The sequence below is a fragment of the Adiantum capillus-veneris genome, chromosome 30, assembly GCF_014529385.1.
Source record: "Adiantum capillus-veneris isolate H3 chromosome 30, ASM1452938v2, whole genome shotgun sequence".
NCBI lineage: Eukaryota > Viridiplantae > Streptophyta > Polypodiopsida > Polypodiales > Pteridaceae > Adiantum > Adiantum capillus-veneris.
The window spans coordinates 90,913,461-90,924,002 of record NC_140960.1 but is presented as its reverse complement, the minus strand read 5'-3'; positions in this window follow the sequence as shown (position 1 = coordinate 90,924,002).

Below are 10,542 nucleotides of genomic sequence, written 5' to 3'. Positions count from 1 at the left end.
ACAATGGAGTTCCCATCTATCCATTTTATTTTGCACAACACATTAGAGTAAATGTTCACATAGATAGAAAAGTCTTTTTCCAGCAACGCATTGTTTTTATATTTGGTGCAAAAAGACTTAGAGAAATACTGGCATCACCCAATCCAATTATACTTCCAATCATCAATTATGAAACTTCTTTTGATGTTCACGTTTTCATTTTGTTTTAAAGGCAGGAACAAGGAGTGGTGAAGGGGTGCTCAAGGGCCATATGAAGGAACGAGGTCTTCAAACCAACAACGAGGAGTAGCACATGAATCACGATCAAAATAATGAACCTTTTAGGCCTATTGCTCGGCAATCCATTCATATAATCATTGCAACTAAGTTTAGGTTTCAGTGTATCATAAGGAGGATATTTGGATCCACTCGCCTCAATGAAATCAATGCTTCAATTAATCCATTTATTCTACCTATGATAAAGTACGAATTAACAATGGATGTGTACATCTTCATTCTAATGTAATCAGATTTATAGTGTCAATAATCTTGTGCGGCCTGTAAGAGAAAAGTTTCTTTAAGAAAAGAGATTTAAAAAAGTCTAAACAAAATGTCAAGTTCTTTTCCCACGTTCTATGCAAGAAGTGGGGAAGATGCGCAAGAGTTTCTTGACAACTTGGAGATGGCACATCTCATATCCGGGAGAGATGAAGAGGAAGTAAAGCTACGAGCCTTCCCGTTGGTTCTAAAAGCAGAAGCTAAAGCATGGTATGAGACCTTGCAACCCCAAATCAAGTCCAATTGGGAGAGACTGCGAGCAAGCTTCCTCTCCAAGTTCGGGCAAGGTGATACTTCTGAAGGATTATGGAAATGTCTTATTGGGCATAAGCAGGTATCACTTGAAGACTATCCCTCTTATGAAGCAACCTTTGTCAATCTATGGGGTAGGTGGGAGGCTACGTTAGAAAATCATGGTGGTGCACCTAACTTTCTAAAAAAAGAGAGATTCATGGTTGGCTTGTATCCACTTTTAAAGGCTAAAAGAGAGCTAAAATTCCCATACACCTTCGAAGAATCACGTGAGGTAGCCATCATCAAGTTTAGAAAACTACACTTCCAAGCACATAGAGCAAGGGGTTTGAATGAAGTGAGTGAGAGGGAGTCTTCACAAACCATGGAAGCACCAATTAGGGCTCCTCTTGCACAATCTTCACAAATAGGAGATAACTCTCAACAAGAGGTTTTACAAAGGCTAACTCAACAGCTTGAGAACCTCACTCTGAATCTAGTACAAGGCCTACCTCAACAACGACAACCAAGAGAAGGGAATCGCAATCAACGAAGACAAGCTCAAGAGTTGCGATGTTGGAATTGCAATGAAATGGGCCATGGCATGTACAATTGTCCACATCCAAGGCGACTTCCAGGAGACATATATCCCCCTAGACCGCCTCCTCTCACTGTGCAACAAGAACAAGCTCAAGGTCCACAAATCCTTCGACGACCACCACCACCAGCAAATATACCTCCCGTCCCACATGAGGAGGAAGAAAGAGGAGTCAACATCATCAAGCTAGAAGAGGTAATAGATGAGCATACTCTAAACTTTGATGTTATGCCGGCAGAAAAACGCACAAGAGCACATGATAAGGATGAAGACATGAGAAGTGAAGGAACAAATTCAGCCAGAAGGGACAAGAAGAAGAAGTCAAAGATGGAAGAAGTTGAAAGTAGCAGGAAGAAAAGATCAAGGCGAAGGGAAATTGGTATCAACGACTTCCCATTGGGAAAGGAGCTAGAGCCCTACAACATCTTGGAGGATTTACAAACCCAAAAGCCAAACATTTCATGGCCTCAACTTCTACACCTATCAGCCAAAGTAAGAAGGCAATGGCCAAAGTTGGTAAGTACAAGAATTCCAAAAAAGAAAGCAAATCTTTCCATTAAGGTTATGGCCTCAAAGCTACAAAAAGATGTGGAACCCATTGTGGATGCTTACATAAGGGGTAAAAAGGTGTCTAATGTATATGTTGATGGTGGAGCTCAAATGTGTGTGATCATGGAAAAATCAATGAACAGGCTAGGGCTTGAAATTACAAAGTCCTCTAATTGTCAAGCTAAGCTAGCCAACAACTCAAGTGTGAAGTGTTTGGGGATCATTGAAAATGTAAAAGTCTCTGTATGTAACATAGATGCACGAGTGGATATGTATGTTATGCCAGCTAAGGGGGAGGGCTATCCCATCATCCTAGGGAGGCCTTGGCTCATTGCTGTGAATGCAGATCAAAAATGGGGAAGTGGTCGTTTGATTCTTAAGAAGGGTCAACCGGTGGTGTATGATTGGCGAGAAGGAAAGCAACTAGATATCAACTATGAAACCACGGCAGATGAAGAGAGCGAGGAGGAGAGTCCTTACTCAAGTGATGAGGAAGCATCAACCAGTGCATCAACCAGTGAAGAGGAGTCTTCTTTGGAGGTAATGGGAATTGTATTCAACGCCAACACTCAAGATGTTCCAGTAGAAGAAAAGCCAACAGACAATCACACATGAGGGGATGAAAGATGCCACCACCTTGAAGAAGGATTTGAGAAGATGCTTGCAAAAGATCTTACTTGTGAGGAGAAGAGGTCCTACATCAATATGTTAAGGAGGTATCCCAATTTGTTTATCACTGACTACTCACAAATAAGAGGTGTAGATGTAATAGAGCATCGAATTGAATTGAAACCAGGGACCAAACCCGTGGCTCAAAAGTTAAGGCGACTAGGATCTGTGCAACAAAAGGCTCTCCTACAGGAAGTGAATCGACTCTTGAAGGCTGGCTTCATCTATCCAGTATCCAACTCCGAATGGGTATCACCTATTGTAGTCACTCCCAAGAAGAATGGTAAGTGGAGGTTCTGCGTGGATTACAAACCCCTCAACGCTGCGACAAAGAGGGACCACTTCCCTCTCCCTTTCCAAGATGAAATTTTGAATGAAGTAGCAGGTCACGAATGCTACACTGTGTGTGATGGGTATTCAGGATATTTTCAAATTAGAATAGCAGAAGAGGACCAACCAAAAAACACCTTCATCACACCTTGGGGATGTTTTTCATTCAGAGTAATGCCTTTTGGGCTCACCAATGCTCCTAGCACCTTCATGAGATTCACAATATTTGTATTTCAGCCATTCTTTGGAAAATCTATAAGAGTCTTTATGGATGATTTCTGTATTTATAGTTGTAGATCACTTCATTGCCAAAAGGTTGAAGAAGGGCTTAAGAGGCTCCATCAATTTGGGGGACAACTCAACCCAGAGAAGTGTCATATCGGTGAATCTCAGGTGGTTTTGCTAGGCCATGTGGTTTCTTCACAAGGAATTCAAGTGGATCCCTCTAAAGTAGAGGCCCTTTTGTCATTATCTCCACCAACAACAACAAAGGAGCTAATGACCTTCAACCACAAAGTGAGGTACATGTCTCGCTTCATCCATCTCCTAGCAGAAGCCATCGCCCCTTTGCATAGGTTGGCAAGCCAATCTACATTTGAATGGGGGAGGGAACATGCAAAATGTTTTGAGGAAGTGAAGGGCATTCTTAGCTCTCTCCCAATCCTAATGCCACCAGATCCAAAGGAGACTTACTATGTCACTCCAAGTGTAGGTTTCAAAGCAATTGGTGTTGTTTTGATGCAAAAAGATCCTAAAACATCATACATGAGGCCGATCTATTTTGCAAGCAAGGTGATGACTCCAGCCGAGAAGGGATACACTGAAATGGAGAAAGTGGTCTTTGCAATCTTGTTTGCGGTAAGAAAGTTTCGATCGTATCTTCTCCCTGTGCCATTTGTTTTTCTCACCTTAGAGCACAATCTACCATATGTAGTACAACACATGAGCCTCTCATCTAGAATAGAAAAGTGGGTGCTTGAACTCCAAGAATTTGAATACACTTTCCTTGTAGAAGATAGCACAAGAGCAAGACTTGCAGACATTCTCACCTACAAAGTGAGAGAAAGAGAAGGATCACGACTACAAAGAGAGGAAGGCTCAAAACAGTTCAAAGTGAAGGAGATTGATAATGCCCATACTTTATGCTTTGACGGAGCCTATCAACGCCAACAAGACAAAGCAGCAGGGGGGATCCTCATTTTAAACCCACAAAAGGAGGTAATGGTTAGAAAAGGTATCACTCTACCCAATGTTCACTCTAACAATGAGGCTGAGTATGCTGCTCTAACCCTTGGGTTAGAAGAATGCAAAGAATTAGGCATACAAAGACTTATTATAAAAGGTGATTCTTTGCTAGTGGTCAGGCAAATCCAAGGGACTTGGAGGTGCAAGAATCGTACATTGTTTGAGTGGCTTAGTAGTGTAAGAGCTTTGATGAAGGGTTTTAAAGCAACACAGGTACAACACATTGTGAGAACTCATAACAAGGAAGCAGACTTACTCGCAAATGAAAAGCTTCAAATGGCGGTAGGAGGTGTGAAACTATATGAACCCAAATATCAAGGTCAAGAGGGGCTAAAAGACATTATCTTCTTTCTACAAGTAGGTGAGTGTCCCAAACACTTAGACAAGGTGCAAAGACATAGACTAGTTAAGAAGGCCACACCTTACCAGTTGATCGGGGATGATTTATATCACAAAGGGAAAGATTTGGTCTTGAGGAGAGTACCAGGTGTGCAAGAGATAGAGAAAATTCTTCTTTCATGTCATGATGATGTCTGTGGTGGTCACTTTTCTCAAGATATTACAAGTAGGAAGATTTTACAAGCAGGGTTTATTTGGCCGAGCTTACATCGTGATGTCCAATATTGGTGTAAAGCATGTAAGCCATGCCAAATTGCTGGGGATAGACGACTAACATATGAGCCTCGAGTCCCAATAATATCTTATGGCCCTTTTGAAAAGTGGGGTGTGGATGCAATAGGTCCCCTACCTCGTACTTCTACAGGGAAGGTTTTCATCATCATGGGTGTTGACTACATGACACGATGGGCGGAAGCAACAAGCACAACCCGAATCACAGCTGAAGAGGTATCAAAGTTTATTTTTGATCATATTTGTAGTAGGTTTGGAACACCCCTAGAAATCTTATCAAATCAAGGCCCGGGTTTTAGGGCTGACCTTCTGAATGATCTCTTGAGGAGGTTAAAAGTGAAACACCTGCATTCCACACCCTACTATCCTCAATGCAATGGATTGGTGGAAAAAGTGAATGGAATGATATGTAAGATCATTTCTAAACAGGTTGTGGACCGGCCTAATGATTGGGATCGCCATTTGACGGCTGCTCTTTGGGCGTATAGGACATCTTTCAAGGTATCTACCCAATTCACCCCTTTTCATCTAGTTTATGGACAGGAAGCACTTCTCCCCATTGAGGTAGAGCTCTCAAGCTTGCGCGTTCTTGCAAGAGTGGCAAAAAAACCAAAGGAGGTTCTACATGAAAGGATCTTAGATCTCCAACGACTTGAGCTAGATAGAGAAGAGTCCATTGATCACTACATCACCAAAGCGACAAGCCAAAGGGATAAAATCAACAAGAAGCTCAAGGGGAAAGGATTGAAGGAAGGTATGTTGGTTCTTCGCTATGATAACCGACTTGATACTCGACTTGACAAAAAGTTTTTGCAAAGATGGGAGGGACCTTTCATGATAAAAACAAAGTTTGGGAATGGTAGTTACAGATTAGCAGATTTATCAGGAAAACTCCACAAGACCAGAGTCAATGGATGGAGATTAAAGCCCTACATTCAACGTATCAATCCGTTGATAGGCAGTTATCTGCCTACATCGTCTAAGCTCCAAATTGGCATGGCTCCCTTCAGCTTGGCAAATGCTCCACCTATTTTTAAAGCTTTGATGTGCAAAGAAGAACCAGACTTGGAATCTGAACATACCCAAGGCAACCCTCCCATCTCCGATTTATGAGATTGAGGTAATGAAAAGCAGGTCTAATGGAGTAAAAGAGTGCATGACACTCCTCCTATTGAAAAAAAAAAAAAAGTGGAAACGGAAAAATGACAAAAAAAAAGAGAAAAAAAGAAGAAAAGAAGCAACACCGTCCTCCTAAAGATATGAATATCTCTAGGCTTGGGGGAGGGCTAATATGAGTGGCATAAAATGGTAACCATCTTTTTGCAACATTTGTCAGCCTACTCAACATCCTCTTCCTCATATGTGTATATATTTTTCTATGCTATTAAGTTATCTAGAGTAAATTCCCCCTTTTCGTTTAACCTTTATGGCGACACATACATTATACTCTTCCCAAAAATGTCACCTTAGTCATATATTTATATTACCACCCTTTTCTTTTTTGCTTTGTAAATAGAATAAGCATACAATAACCAACTATATACCCCCAAACTTTCTTACCTCTTGTGAATTAGTAGTAGAAAAATAATATATCCATCTTCCACCCCTTATAGATAAATTCCCATGGAAATCAACTCTCCACTTGTCTTTACCAAAGATTATGGTCCCTCACTACAAGTCTTCTATGCCCCCTACATAGGTGGCCCAATATCTCTTAAGAATATACATATAGTTTCTCTCCTTTCAAAAAGACTCCAATTGTATATTCTTTTCACAAGCAAATAATATTGGGCCCTCCTCTATTTGTTTAAGCATCATAGCCTTTTGAAAAAGCATGATTCCCCTTGGATGCATACAAGCAAAGGGCCCATACAAGAAGACTTTGAAGCAAAAGGTTCCCTAGCCTAGTGTGGACCTTCCAAACCGAATTCCTTGGTGCATGGGCGTGAAGAATAGTCCAAATTCATATCAAACATGTTGAGAAGGTCAATTTTGCCTTTTGAAGCATGTCATTCCGAGCTACAGGTAAAAAGTTATGGTCAAAATAGTGTAAATCTGTCAGATTCGCAGCAAAAGGGAACTGTAAATCAAGTAAATCAAGAGAGTGAGATCTTATTTTTCCCCTACTCATCTTCTAGAAGAGCAATGAGTGTTCAAGGTCACTTGCATGTGATGGGACCAACCTAAAGATGCTTTCTAAATGCCAAGACAGACAAGTTGAGATACCCCGCAGGAGCCACCCGTAGGGCCTCATGGTGGGGCCCACCTACATTATGCACCCCTATGGAGCCTTCACGGTCTAAAATGATATTTTTGGTGAATAAATAGTCCCTTTTATGTTCAATATTCAATGAGTGGTCAAATGACACTTAATTATGTCTAATCACTTACTCTAATTAAGTGTAGCATAATCCCACTCCTACACAACTATAAATAACCCCCCTTGGAGAGACTCAAGGACACACACACCTATATTTTCAACTTCATGTTGTTTTCTTGATCAATAGTAGAGAAAACCCCAACTCTCCCTCTTTCACATCCTCCCTCCTAACCCTCCTCTTTGGAGGAAGTGCAACTCTATTCTCCACTCTCTCCATTCTACAATCTCTTACTCCATCAACCCAATAAATCATTTGTAGCACCTCAATAACTTGTAAATACATCATGATCTATCTCATGGTTATGTTAATGATCATGAAATCATCTTCAAAAACTTTCAAGTGTCGCAATTCGTGATGGTTAGCAAGCGTCGGTCCTCCCCTTAAAAGGTGTGTGAGAAATCAAGTAAGTGTTCTATTCTCAATTTACCATTGGTTTGTTTCTCCACACTTATTCAATTGGTCTAAATAAATTTCTCACTCCAACTCTCTTTTACTTCATTACATATGCATGTGGCTACCTCTCATGGTGATTTTATTTGTGTCACAGCATTGCATAGATGGAGATGAGCTCTCTATGCAAAGTGTGTTAGTTTGATGTAAGTGATTCTCTTGTGTGTTTGAGAGGCAAGTCTTGTGTGCATGATTTTTTGATGAGTGCTTGAGAGAGGAAGAGTTTGGATGTATTATGGGTATTCTTATGGGGAGAAGGTGAATGCTATTCCACAAATTGCATATTTCATTTTGATGCACGGCATTGGGTTGCATGATCGTTGATGGTGTTTCAAGTAACCAAAGTGTATATAGAGTAAGGGGGTTTTAAAAGTGTGTTGCTTGAGTGGGTGAGTGCAAGTGTCATTTTGATTGGTTTCCTTCTCCACTCCCAAAAGAAGGTGGTGCCCCAAGTAGTGTGCGTACCTCTTTACGAACATTTTATGAGGGTAGGCCCATTGGTTTGGGTTTAGAGGCCCCATTTCAAAAAGCTCGCCCTCACTAGAGAATCGCATATTTGTTCAAACACTTCGATATGCTTTCTCACATCCCCGTCTCCACTAAATTTTTGTGTGAGCTTGGCTATTTGTATTGCCTTACTTCTAGGCTCTCTATCAGGCGTGTTACGCATATTCTCAGCAATAGATCGACCAATAGCTTGAGAAAATGTTGCCAAGTCACCTAAGTGTGCAGGCACCGTGGGTGAAGATGCTCCAGAGACTACATGTGGAGTAGGTATTGGCATTGGGCTTGGCGCATAGGAAGCCCTTGGGTTCCACGTTGGGTACGATGTTGTGCCATGTGGTGGTCCATAGTTCATATGAGTGGCCCTAGGCATAGCAGACGTCGGATGTGACATGCTAATGCTAGCCGGTATAGTCCCATGGAAATAAGAATTTGTGTATTGTGGTTGTGGAGCATAGGTAGTTGAAACAATGGGAGGGGTAGGGACTACATGAGTACGTGGACCCATAGGTGCATACGATTGGTACGCACTTGTAGGTACTATTGTAGGCATTGAGCTACCATGTAGTGGTGCTTTACTAACAAATGAGGTCCATGGCGTGTTTCTCAGCATGCCGATCATTGGGGTAGGCATGGTAGCCGTGGTGTCATGAAGGGAAAGATGAGCTAGACTTGGAAAGGTGAAGCTATCACTTGTGGGCTCAGATTGCATTGAGACCCCTGACAAAACAACATATGGGGGATCAATGAGACTCACTGGGGGAGTCTCCATTTGTGATAGAGTGGGTTGTTTCCCTTTGCCCGTGTCTAAAAATCTCATAGGACCCGTCGAAGGTATGTTTATTCCTCGATTTTGCCTCTCAGACTGGATAATCCTATGGATGACATTGCAGATCATGTGTTGTTGTTCCTCTAGACTAGTGGCACTAGATGTGGATTGTACAACTTCTAACCAACCCACATGGTATGTGTAGCCCATGTATAGGTCGGTCAAAGTCTCCGTGTGTAGGTCATATTCCCAATTTTCATTGAGAAATACCCCGTCCAAACTTGGTGTACTAGAGGGTTTCCGTGAGGTGGATGCAATGTTGCTTCCCGTGTTTTGACTTTTATTCACCGCTACCTTAGAGGCGAATTTGGAAGGTGGTAGCTCCGTAGGGCCCTCATTAAATGAGGTAGGTAGAATGTCCACGTGGACACTCTGAGGGAGTGTGGGGTCTACAGGAGATGTGAATGGTGATTCTACTTCCCCACCCCCTTCGTTTACTTCACTAGCCGTAGGTTCAGAGCGCGTAGCTCTACTAAAAGTTTCCATCAAACGGCTAAAAACACTAGTTCCAGGTTGTTGGGCCCAGCTAGGTACGGTTTCATTTGTTCCCTCGGGGATTTGTGTAAGATGCTCTTCCATAATATCGTAGTCAGAGGAAGAGTCGCTAGCCGCTATATTTGGGTCTTGGGTTGCACTACCTTGGGTCCTCGCCGAGGGCGTAGACCCTAGCGTGGAAGGATAGTGAGTACCCCCGTAAATCGAAGCACTAGCTAGTTGTTCGGACTCTAGCACACGACCAAAACGTAGATACATGTGCTTTGGGTGCCCTACAAGTGTCGACGAATAACCTCGAAGGTTAACTGCTTACCTTTTTTAAGCGTCCGTTTTCACTCGTGTTTTTTACATTTTTAATGTTTTTTTAATGTTTGATTTTTTTTTTATTAAAGTGTGTGATAGCTCGAAACGAGCATATCACTTAGAGGGTCGCTGTGTGCCTTATAGCACAATTTTCGGGCATCTGACGTTCCGTTGGTCCTAAAAAAAATCGATTTTTAGCTATGTGTGAAGCTAAAATTCGTTTTTTTAAAAGGCGACTGAGGCCTAGGCCTGAGCATGAGCTTGGGCTTGGGTCTGGGAGATATTCCCGATCCCGGTCCTACCTTTAATTTTTTTTTTTGGGGGCACGTGTCAATGCAAGGAACTTGCCGATACACCGTGTGCGAGCCACAAATGGCTCCAAGCACACAACAAGCCTAAACTAGTAAGCTCAAAGAAGGCGATGGTGTGTCACTCACCGCTCTACGCTTGCTTCGTGGAGGATTCCTCGCCGCAAAGAAGAAGGAGATGCCGCTACGCCGCGCTCAACCGCTTCACCGCCGTCGTGCCTTCGTAATGCTCGATCGCCCACACACACTCTCTCTCTCTCTCACACATACACACACACACACACAAGGAGGTGAAGAAGAAGAAGACGGAGATGGAGATGGAGCAAGAGCACTCTTCTATTGCACAAATGAGAGAATGAGTGAATTTTAGGTTTAGTTGACTTTTATATGAGCTCGCCCCATTCACACTTGGGCGTCCATGCTTAGCCAACTAATCCCTTGAATGTTCCAGTTAGAGTGCGCCTCTCATCGGCGATCACTCTT